Source organism: Taudactylus pleione, unplaced genomic scaffold (assembly GCF_031769625.1).
Source record: "Taudactylus pleione unplaced genomic scaffold, aTauple2 ptg000199l, whole genome shotgun sequence".
Classification (NCBI taxonomy): Eukaryota; Metazoa; Chordata; class Amphibia; order Anura; family Myobatrachidae; genus Taudactylus; species Taudactylus pleione.
In genome coordinates, this window is record NW_028284601.1 from 5,966,590 (window position 1) to 5,988,478 (window position 21,889).

The window sequence follows — 21,889 nt, forward strand, 5'->3', positions numbered from 1 at the left end:
CACGAACGGCACTTCCTGTCAATCACTCAGCGATGGGTCTGCGTAGTCACTGCAATCGCAGTCCCGATCACAGTGGCCAGTTCACGCATGCGCAGAACGCAACAATCGGCTGATTGCGTACGTATTAGCAACTGCGATCCAAGCTGAATCAGGATCATTGTGCCTTATAATCAATGCAGGGAAATTATACCAATGGTCCCATTTGAATGTACATATCTCTGTTGCTTTCTTTTATGTGACAGCTTCATAATGTGGGTAAGATGCAATCAGGGAGATTGCTGGACCCTTCAGGGAGTCAGGGAGGTTAGTACTATTTTAGGGAGTCTCCTTGACAATCAGGGAGAGTTGGAAAGTATGGCTTTGTCTGGGGGCACTGTATTAGGGGCACTACTGGGGGCACTGCAAATGGGGGGACTACTACTAGGGCCACTGTATAAGGGGCATTACTGGGGGCATGCATAGGGGGGACTACTACTAGGGCATTGTATAAGCGGCACTGCATAGGGGGACCACTACTGGGGGCACTGTATAAGGGGCACTACTGGGGGCATGCATAGGGGGGACTACTACTAGGGCATTGTATAAGGGGCACTACTGGGGGCATGCATAGGGGGGACTACTACTGGGGCCACTTTATAAGGGGCACTACTGTGGGCATGCATAGGGGGGGACTATTACTGGGGGCACTGTATAAGGGGCACTACTGGAGGCACTGCATAGGGGGGACTACTAGGGCCACTGTATAAGGGGCACTGCATAGGGGGGACTACTACTGGGGGCACTTTATAAGGGGCACTACTTGGGGCACTGCATAGGGGGACCACTGCTGGGGGCACTGTATAAGGGGCACTACTTGGGGCACTGCATAGGGGTTCCACTACTGGGGGCACTGTATAAGGGGCACTGCATAGGGGGGACCACTACTGGGGGCATTGCATAGGGGGGACTACTACTTGGGCCAATGCATAGGGGGGCCCAAAGCATATTCTTGCACCTGGGCCCACCACTCTCTAGTTCCGCCACTGCTTTGGGGGCCAGACTGCTTGGTAAATCTGACAGCATCACATCCCCCTTAGAAACCTATGGAGGCTGCGGCTGCTGTCAGAAATGCTGCGATCCCTCCATAGTACATTTTGGGGATACCTAATATATGCGGCTATCCCCCGAAAATGGGTGTTTTCGGGGAATATGCTGCAAACATTCAGTGATAAATAGGCCCCTTGGGCTCTTACTGTTTGGTTTTCTATAGTCTCTTACTAGACATTAATCGGCCATATAAAGCGTGACTATCTCTTATCACCTCTGCTTGGAGTCCACACATCAGACCTGTTATTAGTGATTCAGTTCATGAAGGTCCTGATGATGACAATAACTATATATAGGCCTTATAGTCTCATAAGAAAATGGGCCTCATTCAGAGGTGCATGCTAATGTAGCCTCAGTGACTCGGTGTTTTTCCGCAGCACAACTGCGCCTCTATGCTAATGCCGCCTCCGTACAGAATTTGTACAGAAAAGCCCACCATCCACTAATCCGCCGCTTTGCGTAAAAAGATGCACCATGGGACATAGCACTAGCCCTACGAAGTCGCAGAATGTCCGTCTGAACATGGGCGCAGAAATCAGTGCAATTCTACAAAAAAGCCTCAGTCGCTGACTGCGACATGTCCGTGTCTGGCTAGCCACCCCAAATTCATTCTGAGTCCCCGGCAGTAACCATCTGGGTGCATATGCAATGTGTCTCAGACGAATGCACACACTGAAAACACTATCTGCTTGCGCCCAATGCCGCGCCAGCGTAAGCCTCTGAATCAGACCCAATGTAATTTCCTAAAACTCCTGTGACCTAGTGCAGTTCCAAGAATTCCCCATTCCACATTTACAATCCTGTCTTTCCAGGGCAGCAAATACCTGAACATGATAACTAGTAAGACGACCGTAGATTGGAAAACATGATTTATAATAGCGGTAAACATGCTCCATTTGCTGCAATCAAGGTTTTAATATTCCATATTGAATGTGGACGTGCTGATTGCAGGGGGGGGGGGGGGGGGGGACAGGCCTTCCTCCGCCGCCTGCTCTGCTCATGGAAGAATTTAATTAATTTGAAAAAATAAAAAATGAAGGTTTTCAATAATTTACACAAGAGGAAAAAAAATCAGAACAAACAAACTGTTATTTTTGTATGTTAAAGAGTTTGTCCCTTAATTAAAAGTGGTTACCCAGAATTCCCTGCATATCCCGGGCAGCTGTCATCCTTTATTGCAGAACCTATTTGTCATGTTGCCGGGATAGGTAATCCCTCCTAATTCAGTTACCAATCTGCTGGGGGAGCACAGAACGTAAGAGGATTGGGACATTTGCTAAATTAGATAAGTCAAACTAACATATAGGGGCGGATGGGGTACAGGGGGATCGAGGGCACCAATAGGGTGTAATTCTGACCAGCAACAAGGGGAATACGTGTACATGAGATATGTTTAATTGGTTCCAGTCTGCTGCCTTATAAAAATATTTACCGAATATTCAGATTGTGTATTCATGCAGAAGTTGTGCAGCTCTGCCTTGTAAGACGCTAGTGATAAACATAGGTCTGGTATAACTATTATATAAGATAGGAGGGTGCCTTATTGGAATAAAGTGCACTTTCCTGTGGAACACAGGCAGATCAGGTGTAAAGTGTAGTGATTACTTAGATTTATCACTTTCACTCTACAGCTTCCAGAATCTGGTGATCTCTAGATCTGATTTAGAAGTTTTCTGTAACAACAAGATTAAGAGGTTTTTGGGCTAAAATCTGGGATATGCCAATTAACAATGAGCTCACGTGACTGAGCCTTGAGTTAATTGGTCGATCGCAAAATAAGGAACTATTCATGAATCCGTCTAGAACACAGGTTTTCAAACTCGGTCCTCAGGTCTCCTCACAGAATCGGTGAAATAATTAGCTCCACCTGTGGATCTTTTAAAATGTGTCAGTGAGTAATGAATACACCTGTGCACCTGCTGCAAAACCTGACCTGTGTGTGGGGTCCTGAGGACCGAGTTTGAGAACCACTGGTCTAGAACACAGCATACTTGCCATCTCTCCCTGATTGTCCGGGAGACTCCCTGAAATTGTAGCAATCTCCCTGTCTCCCTGAAGAGTCTAGCAATCTCCCTGATTTCAGTTTACCCCCATTATGTAGCTGCTATATTAAAAAAAAAAACAGAGATATATACATTCAATTGGATCATTAGTATCATGTCCCTGCATTGGTTAAAAGGCACAATGATCCCTATGGCTACATGCATTTTCTGAAAAGTATCAGTTTGTTTTCATCAACAAATAGATTTTACTGACTGCTTTGGGGCTCGTCTACATTTGGATGTAAGTTAATTTATTGGCGCATCTCTCATATGTAGCAGCACAGTCCACTTTACCTCCGTGCTCATAGGTGTTGCTTTTTACAATCTCCCTGAAATGTTTTTTCAAAAGTAGGCAAGTATGGAACACAGGTTCTCAAACTCGGTCCTCAGGACCGCAAACAGTGCATGTTTTCCAGGTCTCCTCACAGAATAACAAGTGAAATAATTAGATCCACCTGTGGATCTTTTAAAATCTGTCAGTGAGTAATGAATACACCTGTGCACCTGCTGGGTAACCTGGAAATCGTGAACTGTGTGGGGTCCTGAGGACCGAGTTTGAGAACCACTGCTCTAGAAGTTTAAGGACCAGAATACTCAAATTTGCCAAAGCATGTATCATTAAAGAAGGACTGTATAAATTTTACATGCTTCAACATTTGCCTGATCGTGATACTCAAACTGACATGAAACAGACAATACGCTGTGATTCTGTGTTGGGAGCAAGTTCAAAAGCAGATGTGCAAACGCATTCTACGCATGCGCATCCCGAAGCATCCACAGTGTCAAGAAACTTCGGGACTGATTCATCAAGGATGCAGTCTCTTATACGCACGCAAACTGGCGGTGAATTCGTACTGCGCATACGTATGCATCGCAGTGCGCGTGCCCGAGACAGACACTGCAATCAGGAAAGAGATCGCAGAGGCTACGCAGACACATGGCAGAGTGATTTCAACGCCGTTGCAGGGGTGTGCATAAATTAGCCACTGCCATACCAGACGCAGCCTGAGGTCTCATCTGAAGTAAGCAACTCCTTGTCACGGCCAGGGTATTTCAGCATGGCGCTAGGCGGGTGTTACCTGTGAGGTCGTTGTGGCGCGGGCTGTCTGGTGGCGGAGCTGGTGTCTGGCGGGGGGCTTTGGCTGCGCGCGTTGTTGTGCGGCCCTGTTGTCACTCTGCGCTGGTGAGGCCTGGCGGCGTCTCCGTTCCGTTTGGCATGGGCGCCGCCATCTTGCCTTCTGGCCATGTGATGCGGCTGGCCAATCCTGTTGAGTCACATGTTCCCTCCGGCCAGTAACAGCACGGCATGGGGTATTTAGGAAGGGTCAGTGCCTTCCTTCTTTGCCAGTGCAACGTGTATCTCAGCCTAGCTGAGAGGGAGTTCTCTGTGCTTATCCTGTTCCTGTGAATTCGCTGTCTGCCAGTCTGCCTGTCAGCTCCTAGCTCCCACCGGACTACCCTGCTTCCTCCATCACCCTTGCCCATACCTGAGTGCCTGAGCCTGCTGACATCCTGCGTTTCAGTTCACTACCTGCAAACCTGGCTTGATTATTTTCAGTTTCACTACCTGCACACCTGGACAGCTCTAATTGTTTCTACCTGGACATTAACCCTTTTGCTCCCACCACAGAACTCTTGTGCACATTTATATATTCCTGGACTTTTATTTACTGCCACATTATATGTCTACTCAAGCACTTATTAAAAATCCTAGTTTTATTTTCAAATCTGCTTCTGTGATTGCTCCTGCTACCACCACGGGTCCACAAACAACCCAGAACATAACACTCCTGAGTTTCCTCTAGGCCGTTTGGGGGCAGGGAGTGTGTGGCGCCGGTCTCCATTCCAGAAAACAGGGGCATATTGCCCCCATTTTCTGGGAGTGTCAAGCCTAGGGTCTGCGTTTTCCGACCCAGACTTCCTGGCCTCGCAAACGGAGCTGCGAGGGACAATCTGAGTAACCTCAGGGTTACCCAGATGGCCGATGGTCTCACAGAAGATCCGATGCTACGTGTTAGTATGCATCACTCTGATCTGTGATACATTCAGGAGGCATCTATCTAAACCAGATGCCTCCTGCTGCATTAGCATATTAGTTGTATAGTATTGCACAGTCGCTAACCTGTGGCTGTGCAATACAGTACAACTCTGGATCCGTGTGAAATAGGACTTTCTGGGCGCAATTGAGCCAGTACTGGATATACCACTAAGCAAGTGAAGCACATGCCTAGGGGCCTCACTAGCTGGAGGTGGCACAGCAGCCACCCTGCATCAGAGTTTTTCAGTGCCCCACTGAGCCACGACTGTTTGGATACAGAACAAAGACTATATCCTACATGGCGCATCAGGGGGAGTCTCAGGTGCAGGCACATGTGCAGAACAGAAGCCTAGAAAATTATGTTAATATTAAGGGGAGTCTCAGATGTGGGCACTTGTGCAGACCAGGAGCCCGAAAAAATTAGTACAGATGGCAGGGGCGTAACTAGGGGTTTTGGCACCCAAGGCAAGGGAATAAATAGTGTCCCCCTTCCCTATCAGTGCCACAGGCCTAATTACACCACAACCTGGTGATCTAGGGAGGGATTAATGGTAGTCTACCTGTCCAGTTCTCAGCCACATAATTCTGGCCAGTACTGGCCAATGGCGCTGCTGCCGGAGCACTTCGGTGTTGAGCCTGGTGTCTTCTGGCCTCTTCCCACGATGTCCACATCCTCAGCCCGCTGGTGCCAAACTGACTTCTCTGGCCAGTGGCGTCTGATGTCAGATGCCGCGGGCATAAGCCGTAATTGGCTCATGGCCAGCACCAAATTCAAATGTCCGCCAGTCCGTGAGCTGCACCCAGTTCACAGCAGGCACCAAGTGTCACCCGCCGCTGGGAACAGTGCAGTGTCATCTCATCAGACTGGAGGACTTCCAGTGCCGGGATCAACATTTGATCCCAGCGTTGGACATTGCCCAGGCCAGTGGGTTCCCCTCTGCCGGGCCTGTCAGATGGCACCCAGGATAAGGTGCCCCACACGCACCCCCTGGTTACGCCACTGACGGATGGTGACATTGACATAGTTAGTAAACCTGACTGCCGTGCACTTCAGTGCTTGCAGAATCAGGTACTCTGGCCCTCATTCAGAGGCGGTCGAAGGATGCAAGCGGTCGCTCAGAAACTGGGCGGCCGCTTGCATCCTGACCGGCCGCCTCTGTTTCGGTCGACTGCTAGGGTGCTTATGACGAGAACCTAGGGTAGGGTCTCACTTGTCGTAAGCCCCAGAGAGCTTCTGGCTCTGTCAGAGCCGGAAGCTCTCCACTGACATCACTAGTGATGTCAGTGGGGCCTCCCCCAAACGGCAGGCGTTCCCATGGGAACGCCTCCTTTTGGGCTGCCATCCCCCCGGCCCGCCTTCCAAACGGGGCGAGCTGTCAATCAACATCGATAGCTCGCCCCCTATGGAAAGAGACCCGCTACGACCGGCGCTGTCAGTCGTAGCGGGTCTCACGCATGCGCACGAAGGAGCCGGCTCCCTCGTGCGCATGCGCACTAGACAAACATCGAGGCTGCCGTGCGGTCGAAGACCGTACAGCCGCCTCTGAATAAAGGCCCTGATTCAGACCCACTCGCGAGCGGCTGTCCGCTCGCAAGTGGGTCGATGGACGACGGAGGGAGCTCCGTCGTGCGCATGCGCGAAACGCGACGAGCGAAGGACTTTCGTTCGCTCGTAGTGTCTGATCAAAGGGGGCGTGCTGTCGATGTTGATTGACAGCACGCCCCCTTTGGTGGGCGTGCCGGGGGCGGCGGCGGAATGAAAACCTGGTAATGTAGGGGAGCCGATGACAATCGACCATTTGCTCACAAACACTGGAAAGCAGACAAAAATGGTCAACCAGACAAATTGGTCAAATTGGTTAAATCATTTGATTTAACCAATCATTTTTGTCCATTTTCCAGTGTTTAAGACCATATGGTCGATTGTCATTGGCTCCCATTCATTACCAGGTTTTCATTCCAACCAGCCAGATTGTAGAGATATCTGACAGATAATTGTAGAGTGTATGCCCAGCATAACACATGGTTTAAATTAGCCACAGAACTTGTATAATTCATGAGAGTTCCGGTTTAAAGTGTGGTAATCCTATAATTGGGTAGGTGGGTGTGTATGTGGGAAGGGGGATGGGGTCTGACTCCTTGGCTGGTGATTAGAATATCAAAGCATTAATTTCTCATTAGCTCGATGTGAATGAAAATGTGCTACTATAAATATTGTAGTTTTATAGGTTTTATTTCATTTGGAAATGTCCCAGAAATACTTATTTGTTTCATGGTCCAAAATAAACAAGTCATCTCTTTTAGTAAATCATTGTATTGCTCCGATTTTGCTCGTATTAAATGTTTTGTGATGTCAAATAAAATGATTTATTTGCACAATGGAATGTGCAATATTATGTTTATGTCTGGCCGATGCCAGTTTTGTTCCTCGTGTGTTTCTGCTGCTTAGATTGTTTTTGTAATCATGTTTTTCTTTTAGCACCTTTTGCTTTTCAGAGCAGTTGCACAATCACCTTAAACCCAGTAATCCAAAGCAGCTGATTTCCCCTTATTCTTATTTTCTCCTGAAAAACAATGTTTACTGCACTAGCCAGGAATCAGGAACATATCTGCGTGGATACTTGGAGCATAATAAGATCTCAAGTTCAACCACCGATCAGTTCTAGACAGAGAGAACAGTCAAAATGGTTTCAAGTTGGTTTTGAGTAATGGGAACGTGTCTAATTAAAACTCAACCTCATTGACAGATAATTCAATACTTACTCGATGTTCGCACTTCTAGGTTTTTTTGTACATAGAAATAGTCTGTCAAAGCCGCCTACGGGTTGGGTACAGGATCCCGGAGGTCAGATTCCCGACATTCAATTTGCTGACTTCACAATCCCAACGGTCAAAATCCCGGCACATATTGGTAAGTATTCTAACCCTTACCCTAACCATCCCCTACCGCAGCCTAACCCTATCCCTCCTCCTAGTGCTTAACCCTAAACCTAACTCCTAACCCTAATACTCACCATTGGGATTCAGGCCAATGGGATTCCAGAGCTGGTATTTTCAGTGGCATCACTATATGGGACGCACCCAGGTGTCACCCTTGGAGGGGTTAACGCCAAAATGTTGTCTCCTCAGTGACAGGAGCCGGGTGCTGCAGTGTGATATTCTCCTGCAGCACTCAGCTCATGTTGCAGAGGAGGAGCCAAAGCTAATTGAATAGGACACACAAGCGGAATCGGTATAACGCCGGACCTAAACCTGGCAGATGAAGTACCGACGCCGTAAGTCCGGCAGATGAAGATCCCGACGGTGCCTGGCAAGAATCCTAACCCTACACTCCCCCCCCCCTAACCCTAACCCTCCCTTAGGGGTGCCTACCCCTTCCCTCCCCCCCAGAGCCTAACCCTAACCTCCCCCCAGGAGTGCCTAAACCTAACCCCCCCTTTCCGCACCCTAAACCTAACCCTTCCGGGGGGGTGCCTAACCCTAACCTCCCCCCGGGGGTGCCTGACCCTAACCCCCCCTTCCCCTAGCCTAATCCTAACCCTCCCGGGGGGGTGCCTAGCCAACAAGTCCGCCCAGGAATACCTAATCCGCCCACCCGCGGCTAACAGATCCCGACGCCCGGTTTACCTACGTTCGGTATGCCGGTTGTTGGGATTTCAGCATGGGGCTGATGACAGGCATCGGTATTTAGACGCCTATCATTAGTCCCATGTTGGGTTTTCACAGTCGGGAAGCCGGGGTTCGGCATTTCGACCGCCGGCTTCCTGACTACATACCACACAAGCTGCTTCTGCTGATTAACATGATATGCAGCATGCCTATATTCTGTGTGCGACTGCGTGTGTATCTGCATGCGAAATGCTGTGTTACAGTGCCACAGCCGCTGACAGTGTAACATAGCATTTTGCATGCAGATATTACCGCAGTTGCACACAGAATATAGGCATACCGCATATCATTTTAATCAGCAGAAGCTGTTTGTGCATCCTATAAACATCACTTTAAGAATAAGACACAATTAAGGGAAAATTGCACGCAAAGACTCTTCACGCTACCGAGTCACACCACTGCATGTTGCGACTAGAAGGGCTGTTTAACGCGCAAGGAAGTAAGATGTATGTGAACACATCTGTATGTTTGTCAGGATCCAATTAACCTACCAGTATGTTTTTGGAGTGTAGGAGGAAATCAGAGGTCCAGGAGAAAACCCACACAAACATGGGAAGAACATACAAATTTCATACAGATGGACAATGGGCCTGATTCAGCACGGATCGCAAGATTGCACACGAACGCACCCGGCCGCTGCAAAATTATGCAAATGAATGCGATCACAGCACTATACCAAGGCACCCACCACCTTATAAAACCACCCACCTCCCATTACAGACATCCGCAAGTCATCGAAAACATCAGTAACATCGGACCCATACGCACAGCCATGGTTGAGCTTGAACTGACTCACAAACGGCAAAACTTCCTGTCGCCAACTAAACCTCTGGCTGCATATGCCGTTGCAGGGGCTTCATTATGCGAGCCACTGTAATGGCGTTCAAACGCTCAGGCACACCTGTGTTCTTTCAACCATCCCCCATCTCAACCCCCAAATGGCACTTCCTGTCAATCAATTCTCGATGGCTCTATGTATCCGCTGCATTTGCTTTCGCGATTGCAGCTGCCGGTTCGCGCACGCGTGATGTGGTGCATACGCTATCCTCATTATCATCTGTACACACTAAGCATCCAGATATCCTCATCATCTTCTGTCCACACTCATCATCCAGCTATCCTCATCATCATCTGTCCACACTAATCATCTAGCTATCCTCAGCATTTGTCCACACTCATTATCCAGTTATCCTCATCAGCTGTCCACACTCATCATCCAGCTATCCTCATCATCATCTGTCCACACTCATCATCCAGCTATCCTCATCATCATCTGTCCACACTCATCATCCAGCTATCCTCATCACCTTCTGCCCAAACTCATCATCCAGCTATCCTCATCATCATCTGTCCACACTCATCATCCAGCTATCCTCATCATGTGTCCACACTCATCATCCAGCTATCCTCATCATCATCTGTCCACACTAATCATCCAGCCATCCTCATCATCATCTGTACACACTCATCATCCAGCTATCCTCATCATTATCTGCCCACACTAATCATCCAGCTATCCTCATCATTATTTGTCCACACTAATCATCCAGCTTTCCTCATCATCATCTGTACACACTCATCTTCCAGCTATCTTCCTCATCATCTGCCCACACTAATCATCCAGCTATCCTCATAATTTGTCCACACTCATCATCCAGCTATTCTCATTATCATCTGTCCACACTCATCATCCAGCTATCCTCATCATCGTCATCTATCCATACTCATCATCCAGCTATCCTCATCATCTGTCCACACTATTCATCCAGCTTATCTCATTATCTTCTGTCCACACTCATCAACCCGCTATTCTCATCTTCTGTACACACTCATCATCCAGCTATCCTTGTTATCTGTCCACACTCATCATCCAGCTTACCGCATAATCTGTCCACCCTCATCATCCAGCTATCCTCATCATCTGTACCCACTCATCATCCAACTATCCTCATCATTTGTCCACACTCATAATCCAGTTATCCTCATCATCTGTCCACACTCATCATCCAGCTATCCTCATTATCTGTCCACACACATCATCCAGCTATCCTCACCATCTGTCCACACTCATCATCCAGCTATCCTCATCATCATCTGAAGACACTATTAAGAGTTTGTACATCTAACACTGATAGCAATTCTCATAGAGAAGCTTAGACTAGCAGTACAAAGGGGAACAACAGTTTCTAACTCTTGGTCGGACCACTCTATTGTCACCGCGTCCTTCAATTCTTTTGATGTTCCGCCCTCTCGACCATCGTGGCGTTTAAATGAAACTTTACTTACCATCCCAAAATTTCTGGAAAAATAAAATCTGTCCTTGAAGACTATTTCTCTTTAAACAATTACCCCACTTGCACTCCCCTGGTGTGGGAGGCGCATTAAACCGTTATTCACGGTCACATTATTAATTACGCTTCCTTTAGAAATAGGGAACGTAGATCCCGAACTATATCTTTGACCAATGAGGTTCAATGCCTTGAAACCGCTCATAAATGTAAGCCCTCCTGCTCTTTATATACCCAACTGACATCTGCCACGACAGCCCTCAACGCCATACACGCTGAAAAGACTGAGCAAGCCTTAAGTTGGCTCAACCAAAATTTCTATGAGAAAAGCAATAAAGCTGACTCCCTATTAGCCAATAGATTGAAAGCCCAGAAGGCCAGGACTGCTATCCCAGCACTAACAGAAAATCGTGGTGCTACAATTATAATCCAATCACTATTAACTAACTATTTAAAAATTATTACAAACACCTTTAAAACCTCCCTCCATCCACTAGCACTAATTTGGACACTTCATTTGCGGATTATCTGGCTTCCTGTAATCTCCCCCAAATCGATGCCACCACCTTCACTGCTCTAAATGATCCTATCACTGCAGAAGAAATCACAACTTACCTCAAAACACAAAAATCCTCAAAGGCTCCCGGCCCCGATGGACTTCCAATGTCCTATTATAAAACTTTTCAAACCTCCTTAATACCCCACCTAACTGTGGTTTTCATTTCTATCATGGAAGACTCCTTCTTCCACCCAGACACGACTAAAGCTACTATTACTGTCATCTCTAAACCAGATAAGGACCCCCTTTTGGTGTCTAACTACCGCCCCATTTCGCTGCTCAATAATGGCCTAAAACTTTTTGCTAAAGTAATCGCAAATAGAATGAATCCTCTCTTTCCCTCACTAATCCACCCTGACCAGGTGGGCTTTGTCCCGTCCAGCACTTGACAATATTAGACGCACAATTGATCTAATTCACTATATCAACGCCCATAAAATTCCTTCTCTGGTGCTTGCTATGGACGCGGAGAAGGCCTTTGACAGGGTTTCCTGGCCTTTCCTTTTCCAAACTATGCGCCAATTCGGGTTTCAGGGAAAGTTTCTACAAGCTATTCAAGCCCTTTACTTCAACCCATCCCCTGCAGTTTTAGCAGGAGGTTTGCTCTCTGACTCCTTTTCTATAGCCAATAAGACTAGACAGGGATGCCCTTTGTCGCCCCTTATATTCGCCCTTATGTTTGAGCCACTTGCTAACCGTATTCATAGGCAAATGCAGGGGGGTTTCCGTCTGCCTGGAAGCCACCCTCCCCAGCACACACATGACCACAGTAGAAATAGTAATATAATAGAATTTTGCTAGTGTTGCATTTTGTTCTCAGTATCACAAATGAAATAATTAGCACCACCTGTGGATCTTTTAACATGTATCAGACAGTAATAAATAACTTGTGCACCAACTAGGAGATCTGGAAAACATGCACTATTAGGGATGCACTGCTATAGAGCCAAATATGTACATATATGTCCAGGGCAGTGCTAGGTTCTTCTGCTGCTCCTCCAGGCTCCCGGACTTGCTCCAATAGTTTGGAATGGTGCACACATCTAAAATAAAAACATCCAGCTCAGGAAGGATGGCCATACTGCTGCATCTAATGGCTAATTGTGATCGCTGGTCCTGTATATGCTGGAATTATGATACACAATACACTTTGTATGACGCATAATAAAACTGTTGAGTACTAATTCTGCCCTCTTCATGGACTGGCCACATTCGCTCTAAAATCAAGCATTTGGAAACCCCCCTCTAGAAATCCTGCGTTTGCCACTGGTATTCGGGGCAATCCTGACATCAGCGGAGTTCAGATTAAACACTCTCAATATACCATTTTCCTATTTGCGGACGACATACTTTTCACGGTGACGAACCCACTCACATCCCTGCCGAATCTATTTCGAGAACTCTCTATATATGGCACTTTATCTGGTTACAAAGTTAACCACACCAATTCCGAAGCTCTTCCTCTCCATTTATCTAGTAGTATGAGGTCGCTGTTGAAGTCAAACTTTAACTTTATCTGGAAAAGAGATTCCCTTAAATATCTGGGGGTTTTCATCACCAAATCCTATGAAACCCTTTATAAAACTAACCCCCCCCCCATCAGTTCGATCCAAAAAGATATGCAACAATGGCAAACATATTTTCTCTAATGGGTGGGTCGCATCAACGCCGTGAAAATGAACATTCTACCCAAATTGCTATACCTCTTCCAAACACTCCCTGTTCCTTTTCCCTCCCACACTCTCAATACCCTTCAAACCACACTCTGTAAATTTGTTTGGAATTACCGAAAACCCCGGATTCATAGAGATATACTAGCCAAGCGTTCCTGGGAAGGGGGCCTGGGGCTGCCCATTCTGCATCGATACTATAACGCTACCCGGTTGAGTCAGATGACTGCATAGCATTCACCTCGCCATACCAAGAGGTGGTCAATTTGGAAAGTGATCTAGTAGATCTACATTCAGTTTCTTATCTACCCTGGCTGCCCAGTAAACATAGGCCTAGATCTGTTTTTCAAACTCCCACTATAGCACTGACACTTAGTAATTGGGATTCACTCAAGAAGAAACTAAATCTTTTTTCACACCCTTCTCCACTAACCCCCATTGGCATTTCCCCCAGGTCTTTCTCATGCCATGGCCAGTCCCTGGATCGCAGCAGGCATCACTAGGTTTCATCATATACTTGATGCATTCTCCCCTAGGTCCTTCGTGGACCTCCAACTCAAATACATGATCCCTTCAATAAGCTTCATTATCAATATCTACAAATCTGCCATTTTGCCACCTCAACCCCCGCCTGCCCGCCCTCCTCCCAACCCCACTCCTATAGAGAGATTAAGCCTCTACAGACCTAATGAAAAGGGAGCTATCTCGCACTGATATCATTCCATATTGGCGTTGGAGTCCCCCCCACTTGAAACACATGAACAGGCTTGGGAACTAGATCTTGGCCTCTCCCTCGGGGAAGAAGTGTGGGATCCATTCGTCTATCCATTTCAGAATGTTCCATTAGCGTAGCCATCCACGAGAATTCCTGTAAGGTATATACTAGATGGTACCTGGTACTGGAACGTCTTCATCAGATTAATCCCAGCTCCTCTAATTCTTGTTGGAGAGGTTGCGGTCAATTGGGTAAATTTTTCCATACATGGTGGACGTGTCCGCTGGTTGTCCCATTTTGGAACACGGTCCGTACTCTAGTATCCCAAATTATCACCACCCCGATCTCTCCCGCTCCATCTAATCTTCTACTGTGTGCTCCGATTGACTCCATCCCTAACACTTCCAATAAATTGGTTCTCCATATCTCCTGCGCAGCCAAAAACCAAATTGCCCGCAATTGGAAAGTACCATGTACTCCAAGCTGACAGGAGCTTCTGAATAGAATCTGGTTTATAGCAAAAATGGAATATATCACCAGTCTACAGAACAATAATATCCGGAAGTTCCAAACTATATTGGACCCATGGTATACCTTTCAAAACTCAACTGCTCCAGGCCTTGGTTAGCTCCACCCTGACCCTCCCCTCTACAACCATATAAAATCATATCTTTATCTTCCTTTCTCCTCTATCTATCCCTCCCTTTTTTTAATTCCTTTTCTTCTTTTTTCTTTTTCTTTAATCATGTCTTCTTCCCTGACTCGCTTCCACCTATTCTCCCCGTCTACCCTCTTCTTTTCCCGACCTCCTCTACCATCGTCCTCTCCCTTTCCCTTCCCCTTTCTGAACTCCCTTAAACTCCAACTTTGTTGGTCCCTTTCCCTGACTCACCCGTGAATGAATATAGCTCATCAAATGATTTAATCCCTCTTTTTTTTTTACTTATTTTATTTTTCCTCCTTTTTAGGTTCACATCACATTCTCCAGTCGATCCATTTTAATTTGTCAGACAACTGACCGTGATTGTTTCCTTTTGATATGTCATATACTTGTATTGTAAATTATGACAATTGCTTAACTCACTGTATCGCTAAGGGGAACAACAAATGTACAGTATATATACATTTTCTAGAAATGAACAGGATTTCTAGAGGGGGGTTTCCAAGTGCTTGATTTTAGAGAGAGTGTGGCAAGCCCATGAATAGGGCACAATTAGCACTTAAAAAACTATGGCTTGCCTCAAAGTGCAGTGTATGTAGTACTAGCTGAAATGCTTGGCGTTGCCCGGGTTTAAATCTTCAAGTTATTAAGTTATCAATGAGATGGATGTAACTGTCAACATTTTAAAAATAATTAGCAGCTCTTCCAACACACCCATGAGGAAAGTTCTGCCCGGTGTACTTTAACGTGAGGTTCAACCGGGACCCCATCTACTCCATTAGGTATCCCAGACCAATTGCCACCCCTCCGTGAAGTTTTCATAAAAGTCATCCAGTGGAAGGCCTAGAACAGGCTCCCTGGGTCAAAGTTCTGCCCATTTTATACCAACGGGAGGTCCGAAAGGGACCTCAAACCCCTAGTAAGTCTTTTGGGATCCAGTGTTACAATTCTGTGAAGTTTTTGTCCAAATCCACCCAGTGGAAGGCTCAGAGCAGGCTCCCCAGGTCAAAGTTCTGCCCAGCGTATACCAACAGGAGGTCCAACCAGTGCTGTGATATCTTGTAACTGCCCAGACCCGCATCAGTTGTAATCTGATATCTCGTTTGCCAGGCTGCTCATGAAAAGGCAACGTGTATTACCAGTGTTCAAACGGGGCATGATAGATGGTACCTGACAGATGGGGCATTTCATTTCCGAAGTTGTGCAGGCATTCAACATTCCTCGATCTACAGTGTAACGTGTGTACCAGCAATACCTCGTGGAAGGCATTGCCATCCACCGTGGACAGCGCAGTGGCCGACCACAGGTGCTTAACGATCGTGACCAGTGGCGCTTGGCCAGAATTGTCTGTGGCAACAGACAAACAACACTGTCTCAAATCACATCACATTCAATGCAGGAAAGCCCGGCGGATGTAATACCGACGCCGGAAGGCAGAAGAATGAAGATCCCGACAGGATAAGTATTTAAGCTATTCCTAACCCTTTCCCCCCTAACCCTCCCTTAGGGGTGCCCAACTCTAACCCCCCCCTAGTGCCTAACACTAACCTCTCCCCAGGGGTGCCTAAACCTAACCCCCCCCCCTCCCCGCACCCTAAACCTAACCCTCCTGGGGGATGCCTAACCCTAACTTCCCCCCGGAGGTGCCTAACCCTAAACCCCCCTTCCTTTAGCCCAACCCTCCCTGGAGGGTGCCTAGCCCTAAGTTCCCCGGGAGCCCCTAAACCTAACCTTCCCCCCCTCCCTGCAGCGATCCACTTCCGACGCCTGGCTTACCTTCGTTTGGTATGCCGTGGGTCGGGATTTCGCAGTGGAGATAATGATAGGCGTAGGGATTTCGACGTCTATCTTTAGTCCCATGCCGGGATTTCAGAGTCGGGAAGCCGGCGGTCTGCACTTCCTGACCGCATACCCCAGATACATATCCAGCAGGTCAGTGTAGCGTTCTTTAGCTTCCATGGGATACATCGCTTCATGTAGAGTAGTCCAATGTGTCATGGTTCCAGTTTTTTCGGGCTGATGGTAGAGTTCAGGTGTGGCGCAGACTCAGGATTTCGACATTGTCATTGTCGATTGCCTGACTTCATTCCCCTTGTATGTATGTACTTTATTGTGCTCCACACAGCGCCATATGTTTTTTTTTTTTTTGCTGTACTACTCGTCCCCCAATCAGTATTTACCATATTGTGATTCCCCACCCCCCATACATTGCTCACTGTGCTTCCCAGCCCCATTATTTTTCTTACGTTGGGCCTCTTGTTATTATTCTCTCTCCTCTCAGCTTCACAGACAGACACGACAGCCTCTGTGAGGCGTAAGCAAAAAAAATAAAAGTAAGCAATGTTTTACTAGGATCCAGCGAAGTGTCATTTTGCACTGACCTCACGGCCCCTATATGTCAGTATGTGTCCCACTGCTTGTTTAAGTGCTTTTAGTATTACATAAACGAGAACTGCAGTAGACTTTGCTATAGCTAAACAAAATGATAGGCTGTAGTGCTGCAGCCAGGAGCGGACTGGGCGATTGGGAGCAGGGTGACAGATACCCCTGGGCCAATGCTGGTTCAGGGGTACCCCAGGCCTCCCTTTCTCACAGACAGGGCCGTAGAGAGGATTGGATGGCCGCTGATTCAGAACAGCCTCTGTATTGCTGGCCTGGAGCGCTGGGCACCTGCCGCAATTAAATACACAATGGACGACCCATGGAAGTGCGCAGGGTCGTGCATAGTGGGTACACACTGGCTGATGCGGACGATATGTCGGCCGATCAGCAGGATCGGGTGACGTATCATCTAGTTTGTATCCACCTTTCCTTTACCTGACTCCCCATTCTTCTCACCCTCTTCTTTACCTCCTTCATTTCTGTCACCTGTCTAATTCTATTATCCCCTCACTATAACAGCCTCAGTAATTATATCTCACCCCCATGTACCTTCCTCATTTCCATCATCTAGTTTATATCTCCTTCATGCCTGCCCCCTCCAACTTCACCCTGTCCACTGGCTACTGCCCTCTATTCCCCAGACACAACCTTCCCCCCTCCCTCAGTCACTACTGGTGTAAACAAACACACACACACACACACACACACACACACACACTTACCTCCAGGGGCGCCTCGGCAATGCACACAAAAAAACAAGCTACCTTAAAAAAAGAAGCCCAAAAACAAGCAACAAGAAACCATAAAAAAACAAGCAACTCTCGAGAAAAAGAAGCCCAATTCTGCTTGTTATAAGCGGACTTGGCAACTATGGCGCTGGGAGAGCTGGCAGGGTGCCTCTGCGCGTGCGTTCACAAAAAGGGCGCGTGGCCGGTCATGGAGGGGGAGTGTCATTGTGACACGCCTCCAACTTGTCACACTTGGGGGCGTGCCCAGCACTTACTGAGGTGCTGGGCTTCCCCAAAGCTCTCTCTTCATGGTAAATAGATGCCAAGCGCATGCACGCGGCGTCTGTTCACTTGGCAGGGGATCGTTCACCGCAACTTTTCACACCCACGGGACACTGAGTGGGGTAGGCTCAGGGCATGCTGTTTTAGCAGGGCACTGCTATAAGGGCAGGGCGCATTTTGCCATTTTAAAATCGGGCAGGGAATACTAACTCTCTGCGTTGTGTGGTACGCTGGTGGCATCCGGCCCCTGCTGTCCGCGGACACCATCTTTTATTCCTTGCTTCGCCGACTGCACCATGGACCTGATTCTTAGATGTACGTTATTGCCAGCACAGCATGCGATCCCATTCACAGGCGCTGTACGAAAATATGCAGACGCTGAGAAATGTACTGAGACGCCCACCTGGGTTTTGCAAGTCCAAGCATCTGCATACAAAGAGGCAGCATTGGTGGCAGATCGTTTGATGTTAGCAGTCCTGAGTAACTCTATGGCGGCGCGGAATGGCCACATGTACTGAGATACCAGAGCCACTTCACTGTGTACGGGATCGCAGATGCAGGCCGTAACACACGCCTGCGTTCTTTGCTGACACTCTCTGTTTACCATCCCCAAACGCTATTTGACGGTCAATCTCGCTGCGAGTAAATGGTCGCTGCAACAAACTATGGTAATGTACCACGATGCATGCGCCGTGCAACTTAGTTGCGTGTGCAGTTTCCGAGCACAAGGACGCCTGCTGCTGCCTTCTCATATCCGTCCAATGTCGCTCTCCTGCATAAACATCGGTAACATCGAAGCACATTGGCCAGTCACGCAGCAGGTAAGGAAAGTCTCACCAGCCGCAAACACTGCTGACAGCTCTCAGGCTGTGAATGCAATTGCAATGGCTAATTTATGCACGTCCATGAAACGGTGTTCAAACGGTCAGACACGTCTTCGGTTTTCTGACCACCACCCCGTTACCACCCCTGCTAACTACCTGTCACTCACTTTGCGAATTGATCCACTGCACAAGCGTAATCGCCAGAGCCCGTAACTAATCTGGTAATCGCTGCGCGTGCATGGTGTGACTTACGCACATGCGCAATGGCAAACAATCGTTCATTCTACGTACAGAGAAGAGGAGCCATATGCAGAAGGAACCTGTGACCCTGGACCGACCCAGCTGCCTCCAGCCATAGTCAGCCAAATAAAAGTGTGTTAAACTAGTGGGTGATGGCAAAAAACTTATTATATTGGAAAAAAACCATGGATTAAGCAAAATAATGCCTATAGAGAAGAGGATTGTAAATGAAAATATGGACTGGCGAACTCGGCAAAAACCACACCATAGGGGATGCAGTGCGTCTGGGGCCATGGATTTATCATTACTGGCGGCAACCGCTGCGCAAGCATCTCAGAGCTTGGTAAATCTAACAGCATCGCATTCCCCATAGAAACCTATGGAGGTTGCGGCTGCTGACGGACAAGGAGGGATATCTGCTACGATGTCTCCATGATACATCTAGGGGATACTTAATATTTGTGGGTAAAGAAGAAGCATACATCTAGGGGATACTTAATATTTGTGTGTAAAGAGGAAGCATACATCTAGGGGATACTTAATATTTGTGGGTATCCCCTGAAAACGGCTGTTTTCGGGGATAATGCTGCAAATATTTAATGATAAATAGGTCCCAGTATGAGGTTGATTGCAGCAGCCAGAGAAAAGTCAGTAACTGAAGACTTCCCAAGAGTGTCAGCTCTTGTACTAAATATTAATGGTGCTAATATTAAGGGGTATATTTACTAAAGTGTGGGTTTTTATCCATAGCAACCAATCAGATTGTAGCTACACTCTATGGGGGGTGCGGGGAGCTCCCCGTAACTTTCAGGACAGTAGGCAAGCATAGCCACTAGTGATCAAATTACCATGGAAAATGTTAGAAATTAGTGCCCAACCTTACTAAGCAACAACTTCTGAGCCACTTTTATATATATACTTTTTCTTTTTATATACTTATAAACATGTCTCTTAAATAAAATGTTAGCATTTTTCTCATTGTTTCCTGATCATCTGTGTATTAGTGATGCTGGGTACACACTAGCTAGCCGCAGACCAAAGTGACGATTGGTAAGCGCATATACACTTACCAATCGTCCGACCGATTTGTCCGCCCAGCTGACACTCAACGCCGGGTCCCTGCAGCATGTGTACGGGCGAGCAGCAGGCCGCCGTACACACCAGTAGATGTACCGACAAGCACGGAAACAGGGGATACAAAGGGGACACTTGTAGCGGGCCCAGAGATTCCAAAGGGAATATCGGGAACCCAGTTCATGTGTCCCCCTTGTCTCTGCAGGGCACAGAGACACTACACGGGCAGTCAGAAGGAGTCGGAGTAAGGCCTGGAGCAATAATGTTTTTTTCTTTGGGTGCCGGTGCCGCGCGTGACGTCAGGCCGCTGGGGCAGAGGAGCCAGGCCAGAGCCGCAGGAGAAGAGGAACACCGCAGCAGGTAAGTGGTGGTTGGGGGGGAGAGCCACGGTATGGATGGTGGTTGGGGAGGGAGAAGAGCTGAAGATGAAGATGGTGGGAGAGGAGAGCTGGGATATCGGGCTGGAGATGAAGATGCTTTTGTGGCTGTGAGACACGGGCTGGGGGCTGTGAGACAGGAGCTGTGAGGCACAGGGGCTGGGGGCTGTGAGGCACAGAGGCTAGGGGTTGTGAGGCACAGGGACTGGGGGTTGTGAGGCACGGGCTGAGGGTTGTGAGCCATGGGCTTAGACACAAGCCAAGGTCTTGGGGCAGGAGAGACACAGGAGCTGGGTTTGGGGTTGTGAGGCATAGGGGCTGAGGGTTGTGAGACACCAGCTGGGTTTGGTCCTGAGAGACACAGGGGCTGGGTTTGGGGCTGAGAGACACAGGGGCTGGGTTTGGAGCTGAGAGAGATGGGCTGGGCTTGGGGCTGAGAGACGCAAGGGGCTGTGTTTGGGGCTGAGAGATGCAAGGGGCTGTGTGTGGGGCTGAGAGAGGCAGGGGATGGGCTTGGGGCTGAGAAATGCAGTGGATGGGTTTGGGGCTGAGAGATGCAGGGTTTGTGGAATGAAGCTGAGAAACACAGGGTCTGGGGAATGAAGCTGAGACATGCAGGGTCTGGGGAATGAAGCTGAGACACTCAGAGTCTGGGGAATGAAGCTGAGACATGCAGGGTCTGGGGAATGAAGCTGAGAGACACAGTGGAGGTGATAAAGCTAAGAGAAACAGGGTGGGGGGATCTAGCTGAGAGACATGGGTGGGGAATGAAGCTGAGAGACAGAGGAGATGAGTGGATGGCTGAAGATGGAGAGACATAGGGGTAAGAGACTGGAGACACATGGATGTGCTGGAGAGATGAGGGTTGAGGCTGGTGCAGCCCAGGTGAGGATGAGGCTGGAGAGACAAAGGTGGTTAAGGTTGAGAGACACAGTTGTGGATGATGCTGAGAGAAAGTTGGTGATGAGCCAATGGCTGACGTGCATGTACCTCCTGGGAAGGGTTAGGGGGCCCCAAAAAACAAGAGTGTGACGGGCCCCAAGATTTCTGTTGCCGGCCATGTTTACCGATATATCTGCAGATATATCGGCCATCTGCTCTGCTGCAAAGCCGATGTGATATGTCTGTGAACAAGATCATTCACAGACATATCGGGGCTAAACAACCACCGATGCGCTCGTGATATATCGGCCATTTGATTGCTTGACCCGAGAGCAGGGTGTTGGCACATATTTTGGCCCCACATATGTGGCT